This window comes from Bidens hawaiensis, unplaced genomic scaffold (genome assembly GCF_021521415.1).
Source record: "Bidens hawaiensis isolate Kalapana, Puna unplaced genomic scaffold, B.hawaiensis_p1.1 tig00077288_1, whole genome shotgun sequence".
Classification (NCBI taxonomy): Eukaryota; Viridiplantae; Streptophyta; class Magnoliopsida; order Asterales; family Asteraceae; genus Bidens; species Bidens hawaiensis.
Window position 1 is genome coordinate 28,470 of NW_027503321.1, and position 6,991 is coordinate 35,460.

The 6,991-nt window shown below is 35.5% G+C and overlaps 1 pseudogene; it reads left to right on the forward strand.

Moving 5' to 3' along the window:
- The first annotated feature begins 308 nt into the window (after nt 1-308).
- On the forward strand, nt 309-6,839 carry LOC143606805 (kinesin-like protein KIN-7N; annotated as a pseudogene).
- Nucleotides 6,840-6,991: the final 152 nt, after the last annotated feature.

The following is a 6,991-nucleotide window of genomic DNA, read 5'->3' on the forward strand; positions in this document are numbered from 1 at the left end:
AGCTTCTTCAAATAAGCTAAAAAACCATCTTCAAAAAAGCTTCTTCAAATTAGCTTATATAAGCATAAGCTTAAAAAGCTAAACAAAACACCAAATTAAACTTATTTTGTAAAAAAAAGCTATAAACTAAGTTAAAAAAGCTAGACCAAAGACCCCTTAAGAAAGGGCTCAAATGGGTATAACCGAACCGGACCGGGCGGTTTGAATAAAATTGGAATTGATTGAAAATGAAAATTTAAAAAGGGATCCCGCCTACCAGCGTGTTATTCAGATCCATCCATCCATCCATCCATCCATCGTCCAGAGAGATGGAGAAAATATGCGTAGCAGTGAGAGTGAGGCCGCCTGTGGTCAATGCTAATGTTAATGGTAATGAAGGTGAAGGTGGTTTCACCAGTCACTGGAAGGTAGATGACAACCGTATCTCGCTGCACAGGTCATTAGCCGGCACCCCGCTCCCCCCTGCTCTTTCATATACATTCGGTACTACTAAACTCAACTCCTTCTTCTTTGTTTACTTGCTGCTTCCCTGTAATTGCACTAATTCATTCATTCATTCTACTTAGATCATGTTTTCGATCACGATTGCTCCAATTCTAGCGTTTACGACCTCCTCACCAAGGACATTATCCATGCCGTCCTTCAAGGCTTCAATGGTACCTAACTAACTAACCCTAATTTCTCAATTTATTTATTTATTTTTGCCTATTCGCGTTCGCTTAACACTTCATTATTCGATTCGTATTAGTATTTGTATTAGTATTATTTTCCCTATTCCAAACTCGTTTCGAATTTTTAATTCACCCAAAGTCAAAAAATACCAAAATTGTCATTGTAACACCAAACATAATCACAATAGGACCTAATAAAATAATTCAAAATAAAATACCAATAACATTCAAAACGGGAAGTCGAGAACATCCACTCCACATTAAAAGTTCCAAGCTTAAACATTCAGAATAATGTACCAATAACATACACAACATTACAAGTAATATTTTATATTTATGTATGCAATGGATCTAATTTTGTATGGATCTTGTTTAGAATTTGGCACAAATACATATATATTTATGTATAATTGTATATATAAATATATACCTGTGTATTTTTTATTCAAATTACGAATCGAATTGAATAAAAATCATAAATTCATATTCGATTTACTGGACTCAAATGCGTATTGAATTCGAATTCTTAACACCCCTACTTCAATTACTTAATAATTCATTCGTTCCGGAGCGACCAGGTACTGCTTTTGCTTACGGACAGACAAGCAGTGGTAAAACTTTTACGATGAATGGATCTCACAATGATCAGGGAATTATTCACCGCGCTGTCGAAGATATCTTTTCCAAAACAAACACGGTATCTATCAGATCAGATTACTTCTTCTTACTACTATTTATAAGCCAACGTATAACTATCAACATTTGCTTGCTTTGCAGTCCACTGATAGGGAATTTCTCATTAGAGTCTCTTACATGGAGATATATAATGAAGAAATCAATGACCTTTTTGCTGTTGAGAATCAGAAGCTGCAAATTCATGAAAGTTTGGAGGTATTGGCACTCTATTTTATATTTTATTACGTCACATTACAGTAGAAATGCTCTCTTTTGCTGATGTATACTTGTTGCAGCGCGGTATATACGTTGCGGGCCTTAGGGAGGAGATTGTTAATAGCGCCGATCAAGTACTTAAGCTCATTCAAATGGGGGAAGGTAGGCTTGAATTTAATTTCAGATTTTCTTGTTAGTTACTTCAGTTAACCATCTGCAATTGCTTGCTTCTTTCAGCCAACAGACACTTTGGTGAGACTAATATGAATGTCCGAAGTAGTAGATCTCACACCATCTTTCGGATGGTATGTAGTTGCTTCTGCCATTGTTGATGTTAGTGTTCTTTAATTTCTTATATGGTTTATAAGCCATTATATTATCTCAGGTGATTGAGAGCAAGGGGAAAGACTCAGCTTCTAATGACTATTCAACTTTGGATGATGCCATCCGTGTTTCTGTCTTGGTTTGTAGCCTTTTTATCCTACAGTTTATTTGGTAATGCGCATTATTATTGTATCTATTTTTTGAGTTTTTCTTCTCTATCTGGGACTAGAATTTGGTAGACTTAGCTGGGTCTGAGCGGATTGCCAAAACTGGAGCTGGTGGAGTTCGATTGAAGGAGGGAAAGCACATCAACAAGAGTTTAATGATTCTTGGCAACGTCATCAACAAATTGAGTGATGGCGCAAAGCAAAGGTACATGTCTACCTCTAGTCTAGTTGTGCAACACCCCATTTTCCTGCAAGCAGTAACTTCCCAAAACCATAGATTTATTGATATGTTTATCAATCCTCTTGGTATTTGGAAATATTAAATAAACTGGCCCAGAAGCCTATTTTTCTAACTTACCACCCAAATTTAGTTGCATCCTTCATTCGCATCAGTTGATTTGCTTGTTTTCAAATGATAATACTTCACTTAATAATCTTCTTACTTAATATTTCCTAGCACATGAAGCAAGTTTCATCTAATAGAACAGGTGCTACAAGTTGGTTAACTAATAACATAGTTGAAATGGTGAGCAAAATGATTACATTCTTTTTGCAGGGGACATATTCCTTATCGTGATAGCAAGCTCACCCGCATCCTTCAACCTGCACTTGGTGGCAATGCGAAAACATCAATTATTTGTACTGTGGCACCAGAGGAGGTATAGACATCATTTTCATTGTCATGTCTTATTTCTTACACAATTGAGTACTACATGTTAATTTTTGTTGTTGTTTAAATGGTACATATATATGTAGGTTCATATAGAGGAAACCAAGGGAACACTTCAGTTTGCTAGTAGAGCTAAACGTATTACCAACTGTGTTCAAGTAAACGAGGTCGGTCTTGTTCTTTATACCATTCTCTTTTGTGATAATTGTAGCATATGCTATTGTAGCTTTTGTGTAGGCTGTCTTAAAGAGGCCATCATTTTGGTCTAAGTAGTAAAAAGTGCACAGTGCACAGAAAGCGCAAAGGGTTTGCCTGTGGCCTAGCGCAAGGTGCAAAAAAGTGCACATCCGTGAAAAAAAGGTGCAATAAGAAAAATAAATATATAATAGGCAAAAATTATTAATAATTTAATACTGTTTTACAAGTAAAAGACGTAATATATTTATTTTTCAACAAAGTCCAAAATGTAAAAACAAGGTGCTCATGCTAAATGTGATTTTGATCCCACATTGCTTCATTATGTAAAAAATTTTGGTAAGTAAGATGCCTAAACAAGCTAGTTCAGACTTTGTTTAGGTTGTACAGGTTTAGGCCTGTTTTTGGCTGGTTCAGACATGGTTTTGGCGGGTTCAGACTTCGGATCCATTTTTGTCCGGTTCAGTCCATTTTTTTTTGATTATATACAGCTAAAAAGGGTTAGAAAATCTAGAGACACATACATTTCTCCTTGGTTTGAACTATACTGGTCAATTTAGGGAGAGACAATCTTGCCGGTAAATTATTGCCCATGAAGTTTGATTGAGTAGTAAAGGTTTCATTTTTTAAGTTTTCTGTAGTTGACAAAATACACTATAAGAGGAAACATACCCATCCTATCCGGGAGGTGTATACCTTGTTTCTATAAGAAAAGAAGTATATGCACTATTTTTGTGTTTCTTGGTATTAGTATATTGATCTAAGATACTTAGTGAGTGACTGAACAATGCTGTCTGGCTTCAACAGTCACTTAATTTGTACTTTATTCTTATGGTATGTATTTCACTGTAATCTATGTACCATAATGCTCATTCTTGTTTATAGTAAAAAATATGGAGTGAGACGTTGGCCATAGTGTCATACTTAGGGCCGCTCAAAAAGTTTGCGGATCGCTCGAAAAAAGCTTGATTCTAAACAAGCCAGCTCGTTGGCTCGTTTAGATTAACCCCTAAATTTTAATATCATATATAATAATAGCATACCAAAAAAGATTTTAAGATTATACATTTATTATGCCACTCGATCATTAAAACATTACAAAAAAATAACAAAAACAAAACATATAACGTTATAAATTAAATTTTATATAATATGTTGATCGATGTCGAAAGGTTAATCAAAAACATTTATAAAAATTACCTTTACTAGCTAGGGCAAGTAAGGTGTCGAATCCATATGGAATCAGTGGAAAGTGCTAATCAAGTTCAATACTTAGTAACTAACTATTCTTGGTGGACAGACGATGTCAAGTAGATTAATTATTGATTTAGTTGTAAGACAATTAAAAGAAAAGTAACCAAACTCCAGGTTTCAGGTTGTGAAGCACCTAGACCAATTGATTAAACTTATTTGGGAAACTCGTTTGCTTACACCTATAATCAAAAGACTAGATATTTGACCTCACTGACCGTCAGAACTTAATCCGAACAATTGGCTTAGGTGAATAATAACCTAATTGATTATCAGTTTTAGGGTTTGATAAATGTAAGTGATTTAATGGCTAGAGATAAACGGGTCAATGACTCTAAGAACCTAATCCTAAAAGTTGATGACCACAAACCAATTCACTGATAAAATCACAAAACATTCAATTACGAAAAACTGTTGAATGCACAAACAATCCAATATTAAGGTTCAAAATACCAAAAAGTCTTGCTTACAAACACAACCCTACTCCCGGAGATGGTCACAAAAGCTTTAGCCTTGCATCTTCATCTTGAATAGTTTGATTATGGTGTGGAAGGATAAAAGCATGGATGATTGTGGTGATTGGTAAGTGTTAGGATGGTGGAAAATGGCTTCCTAATACCCCAAAATGGCTGGGAGAAGTCTTCCCTTCGTAACCCTAAGGTTATATTTATATATGGATGCAAAAACCTAAAATCCGCGTCTTTTTACGAAATAGGCCGCAATTTGTGGTCAGAGGACCGCAACTTGCGGCCTCCTTTACCAAAATTCCTTGATCTGCACCCCTGCATGCGGCCTCTCTTACCAGACAGGACCACAAATTGCAGCCCTAACAGCACAATTTGCGGCCTGTATGGTCTTCTTCATTTTTTCTCCATATCTTGACTATCAGCCTCATTCATCTTCGTTCTAACTTTCAAGTATCATCCCAATAGTTTCCATTAAGCTCCATTTGGCTCCATTAAGCACCAACACACCTGCAATCATAAAAGATCTCAAAGTAATCGTGTTCGATATATATAAATAGCTAAAACACACGATATTAGACAATAAAAACGCATTCTTTTACCCACTCATCATATGTATGTTAAAATTATATTTTTGCCTTTTAATAATTTGTAAAAAAATAAATAAATAAAAAACAAAAAAATTACAGCAGCTCGGCTCGAGAGTTGAACAAGCTAAGCTCGAGCTCGATTTTTCAGCTTGATAAAGAAAACGAGTCGAGCTTGAGCCAGCTCGTTTAAGTTAAAGCTCAAGCAAACCCTGGCTCGGCTCGGCTCGATTGCAGCCCTAGTCATACTGTGGATCTGAAGCATATATTGACCTTATCTTTTATTTATTTATGTTTTGTTGTCCATTGTTATTGGAGCTAAATGGTTTTTTTTTTTAATAATCTCAATAGATTCTGACAGATGCTGCCTTACTGAAGCGCCAAAAACTCGAAATAGAGGAATTACGCATGAAACTTGAGGTGAAGTGTTTATCATATCTTGTTTTGAGGTTGTGACATTGCCACCAAGGTTAGAACTTGAATGCAGTGTACTACTTTGACAGGGATCTCATGCGGGGGTTCTGGAACAAGAGATATTGAAACTGAGAAATGATATGCTGAAGGTAAGTTAATCCAGTTGAGTCATCATCTTCTTTTATAGTTAACTCGATTGTTTATGTTTCCATTTATCAGTATGAACTAGAGCGTGAAAAAGCTTGCTATGGAATTGGAGGAGGAGAGAAATCACACAGAGAAAGAATCTCAGCCCAGGTAAGGCTTCATTAGTTATTTATTGTTATGTTTCATCTATACCACTGGCTGATAATTTAGAGTGTTTGTAGGGTAGTGAATCCTTAACACAAGAAACCATTGACACGCAACAAGGAGATGCTTTTAGTACTCCTACTTTTAAACCAGCTCCACATGCATTTGTCGCTAAACGATCTTATAATCTACACCCCCTGAATATAGCCCTCTTCCATACGAATTTGGTGATGTTGCTGATGAAGACACGTGGTTCAAGATGAACAATGGTTTCATACCTGATCTTGATTTAATTAGTATGACTCCTGCAAAACAAGTTTCTGTAAGTTTCAACTTTTCTTGTTTTCTCCTACTTTTTTCTTAACGAAGCGCGGGTTGCTTAATTGGAGTCATTTCAATAATAACTAGTATCATCTTTGGCATTGTAACTAGCCTATTATTTATAATCATCAGCACTAAAGCAAAATTCAGTTATGTTAATCTTCAGATAATCACTTATATTTTCTAATACAGCTGATCACTTGCTTTAGGATGTAATCACACTACTATATAGAATTAATGATGTTAAGCTATGTTGCCAATATGCATTTTATAAAGCACACGCACATGGTCTTTACAGGATTGTCAAGTTGGCAATGACAAAGAAATTCAGAATCTTCAAAGACAAGTGTATGAAGCTATTGATGAAAAAACTGAATTTGAGGTTAGTTTCTTTATCACATCATTTTCTACTCTCAATCTTATCGAGAAGGATATCGAAACTTATTTTGTATCAAATCACACTACAGAAAAAGTATAAAGAACAGTTACTGTTGAACAACCAACTTGTGGAAAAGATATCGAAACTTAAGAGAGAAGCTGAGGAAATTCCTAATAGGTTGAGGGAGTCTTGCAAAGCTGTAATGAGGAAATAGCTTCTAATGTTCAGGTACCCTGCATACACATTGCAAAGCCATAAATGAGTTGAAAGTTGACATGCATAATGAATCTTGTTGACTTGAACAGAGTTTTGGTAGCAGATGACAAGTCCACAGCTGCAAAATTGTTTTCTAGAACAAGTGAATTT